The sequence below is a fragment of the Limulus polyphemus genome, unplaced genomic scaffold (assembly GCF_000517525.1).
Source record: "Limulus polyphemus unplaced genomic scaffold, Limulus_polyphemus-2.1.2 Scaffold708, whole genome shotgun sequence".
NCBI classification, from domain to species: domain Eukaryota; kingdom Metazoa; phylum Arthropoda; class Merostomata; order Xiphosura; family Limulidae; genus Limulus; species Limulus polyphemus.
The window spans coordinates 270,573-280,340 of NW_013666318.1; the positions used below are offsets into that span (position 1 = coordinate 270,573).

Here is a 9,768-nt window from a genome sequence, read left to right on the forward strand (position 1 = left end):
CACCAGTCACGTGACCTCGATGACGCAACAATACATTTTTAAATAAGTATCTGAACACGAAATAAAGATAACAAAAATAGATATGGGCGCAACTTTGAATCGACTCCATAATAAATACTTATCTAAAACAATTTCTAAATAAAACATCAAAACCGTGCAGGATATAGATAATGTGTTTCTTAATAAAAAGAAAATAAGGATATCAGACATTTTCTGACTGACTCTTAAATAAGATATATTTTTTACTAAATATTTTACATCGTACTTGTGCTTATATTCATGAAATTCATATATTCTATGCTATACGTGACGATTGAGGCCACAAGAATAAATCACTACAAATATTGATTTCAGAGTTTTTCAATCAACGATCACCTCTCATTTTCAATTCTTTACGTTTCATTTTAGCATCCTGTTCTTCTCTTAAAGAAGTAGGATTCATAAATTATTTTCGAAAAAAAAAGCATATAAAGAAATATACATTAAGTTCTGTAAGGTATTTGTGTCATCCGAGGGAGGAAAATAATTCCTTAAGGTTTGGACTACGAAATGACCGCAATCAAATCAGTCACTTCAGTTTCCTCTTGTGCAGATCGACATTACGTCATTAGTTGTTGATGTTGGTCACGTGTCATTACCACAAAACGTCAGAGATAAAATCACCAAAGAAAGAAAAGCACATCCGAGGGATAAAAACAAAAGCGAAACCGTTGAAAAATTACAAAACAACAAAGAATTTTTAAACTCTCAACCAATCTTGCCCAAGATAACTTTTGGTATGAAAGTGCTTGAATAACTGTCTTATTTCATATATTTAGAGAACAACTAGAATATATACTGCTGAGAAGACATTAAGATTCCTTCCTGCCTCACCTCTCCGAACTAACTCTGTATTTATGACTAAGCCCTGCTTTTATGTCGTTCGGCTCTTAGATCATATGACCTTAACTACATTATCTCAGGGAAAATTCCCAAGAGTAACAGAAACTTACCTTAACCTTAACTTTGGAGATTGGTTGTTTAGTAGCAGATAAGACCTGTCTTACACTCTGTATGTACGTAACTTGTATAATGTTTTAAAATAACTTTATGTGACAACTGAGCTACCATAATTGTCTTCAGAAACTCGGTGTGAGAAACTGGCTCCTATATATAGCAAGCAAATCGATTCCAAGGTAGCTTCAAATGAAAGACTAAGTCTAATATATACGTTCCTCTTTAATTCCATATCAGCAAATATCCTCACCTCATACCACAAAATTTATTCTATATGAGTGTCCGATCGCTAAGTTACGACTTTTAAATAACTTTGTTTCGGCTGATCCCCATTTTGTCTCTCCAAATTATATCCAAATGTGTAATGAAAATCACTTCGCACATCCTATATAAATCCATATAAGTAACTGATATCTATTTTATGTCTCTCGAATACAAGAGTATTCGAGCAGCTGGCACCTCCTTAATATCTTCAGAAAAACTCAATACGACCATCTTAACTCTGTCTTAATTCTTCAGAGTAATTCTATATGACCACCATAACTCTGTCTTACGTCTTCAGAGTAACTATACACAACCACCTTAACTCTGTTTTACGTCTTCAGAGTAACTATATATGACCACCTTAATCTGTCTTAAGTCTTCAGAGTAATTCTATACGACCACTTTAACCTGTCTTAAGTCTTCAGAGTAATTCTATACGACCATCTTAACCTGTCTTAAGTATTCAGAGTAATTCTATATTACCACCTTAACTCTGTTTTAAATCTTCAGAGTAATTATATACGACCACCTTAACCTGTCTTAAGTATTGAGAGTAATTCTATATGACCACCTTAACCTGTCTTAAGTATTGAGAATAATTCTATATGACCATATATAGCTTGTAAATTACTAGTTTACTCTTTAGTTCTCACTTTTATAAAAAAAATATAAATTGCTTTTTATATCATTAATACACACATATATATATACATATTAATTTTGGTTAAAATATTATATTTCTTAATAGTTGAACGACAATGTTATAGGGAGTTCGATAATTCTATACACTTGTTCTTTCCTTGAAAAACCCCTTTACTTTTATTTGTCAAAATAACTAGGAAGAGCTCCATAAACTATGTAATCTTTATTTTTAAAATCGTTTAAAAATTCAAACGAATGCAGAGAGTTCAAAGAAACAACTGTTAGAGGGGAACATGATAGGGATATTAGTTGGATGTAAAAGTTGAAAGACACAACTGATAGTGTATTACATGGCACTTGACGTTAGTTGGATGTAGAAGTTGAGAGACATAACTGTTAGAGTAAACACAAGAACTGATTGTTCTTGCAAAGAGAGAAACTGGGAGATAAAAGGTTAAACACAAATTCATAGCGATGTAAACTGTAATATATTTTATCTAAGAAATATTTGGAAACTTTTTTTGTTAATGAGAACCCCATTAAAGAGGTTGGATTAACTGATACACGTTGTTAACCGAACGTCACACTATAGGTCTCTGAAATCGGAAATAAAATCCACGAGACATTGTTATCACTCACAAAAGATACATTTTCCGCCAGGTGACACTTATGTCCCATTGGACATGACAGGGCCTCATCATTTACAGGCAGAAGAAAAGCGGAAACCAGCACGCTGGCTGCAGTATCAGAGTCGAGTCGTAGATAATGGTGTGTCCGCTCTTTGACACGTGGTCAGCAAAGAGCTGGACAACAAAGTACGATCAATGCAAGACGGAAGAAACTATATCAACTAGCTACAGAGAAGAAAGAAGAGATTTAAGTACCAAATCATAACCTTTAACCGAACATGCCACCATTTATTTTCTTTATAGAAGGAGTAAATGTGCTGAAGACCTTTTTTATGTACATCATGAAATCTATTTCTCTAACAGTTAGCCTGATAAAACTATAATCAGCTACTTAATATAATCAGCTATTTAGTTTGTAACAACAATTGATAATGATCGTCCACTAGATGTTTCCTTTTACAAGTAACGTTTTGCTCTTTATAATGTAGCTTATGTTATATATAGGCTTAGTTGTAAGTTTCTGAAACTTTGCATGACTTCAGGATTCCCTCTACAAGTAGCTTGTTGCTTTTTTATTGTAACTTGTGCTCATTCTTTAGACACGAAAGATTCGACAGAGTTTTTGTGGGCCTTAGAAACCTTCTATTACACCTCTTACCACTTTCCTCTGTGTATGCTGTCTTCATCCGGGATACTTTTACTAGACAATGACACGTATAGAACAAGTTAACTTAACACTCAGCATTTAACCTTGCCTCGCATTATAAAGACTTATATTCAAGGCTAGATTAAGGTATAATGCAATGAGCGCTAGTCCTATATTTATCTATTGTACTGATTACAACATAACAACAGACCACGTCTATAGTTTTGACACGTCAGGTTTCCTCAGTATTTTGTGAAATATGGCCAAGCCAAATAAAATCGAATGCATGGTGAATCATAAACGGTAACTGAAGAATTTTGTTTAATTAATTACGGAGCTGTACCAGTTGCGGAGCTCGAACCTCGAATTTCTCAAACTTACATCTGACTCGTGGGGAAAAGCACCTGAACTAGAAGCATTTGTTGAATTGCAAGAAATTGTTTCCCTGGATCACTCAATGACTCTTCATAAGACGTATGGAAGTCGTTGCATATAGTGTTTAGTTTCTATACTATTTTTATTTACATTAATATTTTTGTCTAATAAAAATAAAAATATTTTCAATAATATCACTGCATTTCCTTACGTGTCATGGCTACTCAGAATGTCGTATTCAACCACTTTTTCCTTTCATCCAGTATAACTTTTTCATACATGAACCTTAAGAATATCAGGTTTTCCTTTTACCCAATGCAACTTTCACATGTGAAACTTGAGAATATCATTGATAGGTTGTTTAGGCAAAGTATTTGAAACTTAGATTCATTGAGAATATTAGATTTTTCTTTTACCCAGTGTAACATTTCATATATGACCATTGAGAATATCAGGTTTTCCTTTGACCCGACATAACTTTTCACATGTGAAACTTGAGAATATCAGATTTTTCTTTTACTCAGTATAACATTTCATATATGAATCTTGAAAATATTAGGTTTTCATTTTACCCAACATAACTTTTCACATGTGAAACTTGAGAATATCAGATTTTTCTTTTACTCAGTATAACATTTCATATATGAATCTTGAAAATATTAGGTTTTCATTTTACCCAGGATAAACTGTTGATAATACAGTCTTGAAAATTCCAAGTGTTTTTTTTATTTTTTTTCCCAACATGTCTTTCTTACATATATTCTAGTTATACAAATATGGGTAAATAATAAAACAAAACTTTTACAAAATAATGCCTTCTTCCTCCAAACAGGCAATCTCTAGACGTATTAGAGAAAATCAGAACATCGATCTATTTAATTGATATATATTTTTTATTCATCTTATCATACGGATGACTAGAACTAACTTCGAGCTTACCACTAACATAGGCTCTGTTCAAAATATTTAGTTGATGTTAATAAAAGCTCGCGTAGTTAACTTGACGTTTATTAACTCGACTTAATGACGTTTTCACTAATAGAGCTACGAGAGAGGGGGGTCTACATTTTTACTATAACATCAGTAATGTTTGTAGAAAATGGCACTGCCCTCTAATTTGTTATTGTCTGGTGTTTAAACAAATCATTCCTTCCGGTTTGATTAATCAGTGCCTGCTCTGCCTGAGACACTGAGAGAAATCATTCCTTCCGGTTTGATTAATCAGTGCCTGCTCTGCCTGAGACACTGAGAGAAGCTAAAGAAAACAGTGACGTGTATATTGTTCCTGAAATTCATATGTGTTATCAAACTGGAAACTTGATATGGTATGAACTATAGAAAACTGTAACATATCACTAATGTGCAGAGTAATTAGCGTAGAATTTGAATAATTGATCAAATTTCCATTATAAGCGAATCACGAAATATGTGCTTATAAATCAGTATAAAAGAGTACATGCTTTAGAAAAAGCTAGCCTTCTGGTTGGACTGTAGTAAGTTCATGGACTTACAATGCTAAAATCTGAGGTTCGATTCTCTGCGGTGGGCACATCAGAGAGACAAACATGGCTTTGCTTTAAAACAAACAAACAAAAAGATAGATTATCCAACTTTTAGAATATTTCAGGCCAATTTGGTCTAAAATAGTATAGCATAATCTCAATTGTCTGGATGTTTTCAATCCAAGGTTATTCCAGTCCAACAGATCTTACTGGATATTCTCAAACTAGATGATCTTATAAAAAGTGCATAAGAAACAATATTTATAAACTACCAACTATCGATACCTTATATAGTTATTAATATTAACTTCAGATCAAAACTAAAAATCAGACCTGTATTGGGTGTAGCTAATTAAGTATACTTTCTTACGTTATTACTCATAATGATTACAATTCATTAACAATGGTTTTGGCTTGACCTTTCTCTGCCGTCACTGTTTTAACAAAATTTCTTTTATTCTGGTGTACATACGTTCATTGAACCGGGCGTGCTTTATCTGGCTGCCACCATGGTCTGGTAAGGCTTAAGACCTGGTTCAGTCTATTACTTTTCTCCAACAAAATGCATGAAAGGAAATTATTATTTTGATAGTAATATAATTGGCTATATATAATTATGTTATAATTACTGGTCATGATCAAGGTTTGGAGTTTTTACGGTGACTAAATACTTAGGTTTTATTCATTACTAGTACCTAAATCTATCGTATATTAACAATAATAGTATTAAGTACCTACATCTATTGAATACCAACAATATATATAGTTATATTAAACACCTAAATGTATCTTATATAAGCAATAGTAGTATTAAGTACCTACAACTATCGAATACCAAAATAGGTGTATTAAGCAAGCACCGTGATTTATCGTATATTAACAATAGTAGTATTAAGTACCTACATCTATTGAGTACCAACAATATATATAGTTATATTAAACACCTAGATCTATCGTACATTAACAATAGTAGTATTAAACACCTAGATATATCGTACATTAACAATAGTAGTATTAAGTACCTTCATCTATTGAATACCAACAATAGTTATGTATGCTCCTCATACGACATCATATTACAGAATTATTTTAATCGTTGGTGTAAGTTGTCTGTAATTAATACCGCTCTCATCCTCCATAATGAAGTTAGATAATATTATTTTCGTTCCCATTGACATTTTTGCTTTGTTTTTGAGTCCAAGAAATATAAACTTCACTAACTTAGCGAAACAGTGAGTGATAAATGATATTATATTGGTGCTGACAATTCTGAGAATTCACTTAAATTTGCAGACATCTAAGTGAGCACAAAAACAAATAAACACTGAAATAAATTAGTATGTTCATATTGAACTTTAGCAATATGTGAAATTGTCTCTCGGGCTTAGATCTACGCTAATACCATTAGTGTAACTTTCTCTAATTTCTAACAATTTGATAAACAACTGCTCGGAAGAAGTGCTGAGTTATTTGAAAAATGTTTTAACACAAGTTGGAACAACGAATATCTTGGTCGATTCGAATTATTAAAACCTAATCCAACCATTATTCTTAAAAGTCACTTTCTACTTAATAATCTTTATGTACGTTATTAAGACTAATTACATTTCCACACTGCCAACAAAGCAACTGGGATTTCCCTGGAATTAATGGCTGAACACAAAGCTTCCATGTGGCAAAACAATGGATAAGACAACGTACTAAACAGAGCTCTTAAACATTTTGTGGAAGTTGTAACCATTTTATAGTCTATAAATTACAGTACCTTATAATTTCATGAACGAATAGGATTGTCATCATCAGTGTAAAAAAAAAAAAAAAAGGTCAGTCTAGTCACCGGAAAGAAGTTATTTCACGCCAAAAAGTATACCGTTTCTTAGATAGAGTCTATAAAATATATTACTTTATAGTAAACCTAAATGTTTCAGCAGGAAATTGTATATTTTTACAGTTACTGTAACTCGAAGAGTTGTATATGAAACCGCTAAGAGGTGCTAATATCATTAGTTCTATATGCAATAAATAAGCAAGATAATTAATTAACAACTTAATTAGTTAGTTAAGCAATTAGATACATAATTACACAGGCCTGCAATGATTTTATTGTCTTGAAAGTTTTACATGTTCTACAGTAATTCCTGTACGCTGAATCCAAAAATGATATCAATTTTTCTCCATCTCGTGCAGACTTTTCACAAAACGTCATATGTACTTTTACAAATGTGAATAATTTTCATTGAAATTGGGTCACATTTTGTTATGCTTAAAATGTTGACAACCACTCTCTACAGATGTCTCCAGACCAATCGCGACGTGAAAGTCTTATCGATCGTTCTAGAACCTACTAGAAACACACTGCCAGTATATAAACGGTTAACAGGCCGCATGAAGTGTCATTTCTGGATAGCATTTTGTGCGTGCACTTTGACATTATTTTTTTCTTTTCAATATCATTCATTCGTCGCTATGGAAACATATTCTTTTCAATTTGTGGTAAATTTGTTGTAAAGAAACAAAGTTAAAACATTACAGAATTTGTCATAAAAGTGTATTACGCGTATTTTAGAATAAAACTTGGGAACCAAGACAAATCATGGGCTGCTCATAAAATTTGCACCGTTTCTGATACAATGGACTAAAGATAAGAAAAAGTCTTTGCCTTTTGGAATTCCAATGGTCTGGTGTGAGCCTAGAAACCACGGAGATGACTGCAATTTTAGCTCATGTAACGTGCAAGGCTAAAATATTCGAAATAAAAAGCACCTGATGTACCTGTACCTACTCACCGAAGACTCTTGATACAGTTTCACCTGGTTCTGAATCTGATGTCAATAGAAATGATGATAAGGATTGTTTTCAACCTGAAACGTCTGATGAACCACAAATGTTCACACAGGTTAAACTTAATGATTTGGTGAGCGATTTAGGTCTTTCAAAGGATTCTTCAGAGATTTTGGGGTCCAGATATCGGGTTAAGAACTTGCTTTCTCCAGGGACATCATTTTACTGGTATACAAACCCTGAGAAAGAGTTAAAACCATACATTTCACAAGAAGATTCACTGATTTATTGCAACAATATTGAGAATTATTACCAATGCTGGGAACTGCAGTCTGTGAACCAAGTGAGGGGCGATGTTAATTGATTCCTCCAAAAGAAGTCTAAAAGGTGTTCTCCTTCACAATGGTAACATGTATTCATCAGTTACTGTTGCTCATTCGGTTCACTTGAAGGAAATGTACGAAAATCTCGAAGTTCTTCTTAATAAAGTCAAATACAATCAATATGTTTGGCTACTTTGTGGAGACTTAAAAGTTCTTTATATGTTGTTGGGTCAACAATCCGGTATCCGGTTATACAAAGTTTCCATGTTATTTTGTGTGAATGGGACAGCAGAGCACTAAATCAGCACTGGATAAAGAAGCAATGTCCACACAGAGTCAGCCTGATACCAGGATTGAAAATCAATGAACGTTAAAGTTTGGTTGACATAAAGAAATTCTTATTACCTCTACTTCACATGAAACTGGGCTTGATGAAGCAATTTGTAAAGGCCTTAGACAAAGATGGCGACTGTTTCAAGTATCTATGTGGGCAATTCCCAGCTCTTTCAGAAGCAAAACTTAAAAAAGGGATTTTTGTTGGGCCTTTCAGTAGGAAGTTGACTTCGGATGAACAGTTCGAAAGAACAATGAGAAAAGTTGAATAATATGCGTGGATTGCCTTTAAAGATGTTATTGACATATTTTTAGAAAACAACAAGGACCCAAATTACGAAAATATTGTCAATAACATGCTCGATAAATTCAAAGAGTTGGCTTGAAACTTCATTTCTTACGCTCACATATTTACTGTTACCCTGAAAATGTTCTTCACTTCTCTTCAGTTACTTTGTATTTTTGTTAACAAGCATAATAATACAAAATGTTCATTGTAATAACCGAAATAATAATTTGATCTAAGTAAGAGTTTTCTTCTTTCCTGACGTGATAGAAAAAAAAAGAATATTATTTTCGAAATCTGTGTAGCTGAATTATGGTAAATCGGTTAATAAAACCAAAACAACTTTTATGAAGTTTAAATTCGCTGGCCTGTGTTATCTCATATATTGTTAACGTGGAAAGGACTGAAAAGCGTTTTGTTGCATTTAACGTTGTTTAAACAAGAGGGAACGAGGATACGAATTTCATTCAGTCCACAAATAAAGAGGGTTTCTTAAATGTATTCTTGTATTTTTATACAAAAGCTCATAACTTGTTTCCTTCCCGATGATTAGCTACCCCTGGTAGCGCTGACTGAAAGTAGAAATTTTGAACTTTAAAACTAAACATAGATAAAAGTTAAGAGGTTTGTTTGTTGGTGCCTCGCAGTGGCTCAGCGGTAAATCTGAAGATTCATAACGCTAAAAACCGGGTTTCAATACCCGTGGTGGGCACAGCACAGCTAACTTATTATGTAGCTTTGTGTTTAACAACAAATAAACAAAATTGTTTATCTGCTTGTTGAATATCGTCTAAAGCTACTCGAGGACTGTTTGCGCTAGTTGTCTGGTCAACATCACCCACCGCTAACTCTTAAACTACTCTAATCGAATAGAGAGAGATAGCCATGATATTATAACACCTCCACGGCAATAATATTCGAACCCGCGACCTGTACATTGTCAGTCGAACGCCTTAACTATCAAGCCAGGAAACAAATCTTAACAATTGAA

General features: G+C 33.2%; 1 protein-coding gene and 1 long non-coding RNA gene across 5 annotated transcripts in view; one reads left to right on the top strand and one right to left on the bottom strand.

Annotated features, from left to right (window-relative positions):
• The window catches only part of LOC106460099 (alpha-catulin-like), a 155,866-nt gene that overhangs the window by 92,798 nt on the left and 53,300 nt on the right, over positions 1-9,768 (bottom strand). The window lies entirely within an intron of this gene.
• The window catches only part of LOC111085910, a 19,408-nt gene continuing 18,361 nt past the window's right edge, over positions 8,722-9,768 (top strand). Inside the window, exon 1 of the long non-coding RNA XR_002610681.1 lies at positions 8,722-8,732. This is a non-coding gene — a long non-coding RNA (uncharacterized LOC111085910). The remainder of the gene's footprint in view (positions 8,733-9,768) is intronic.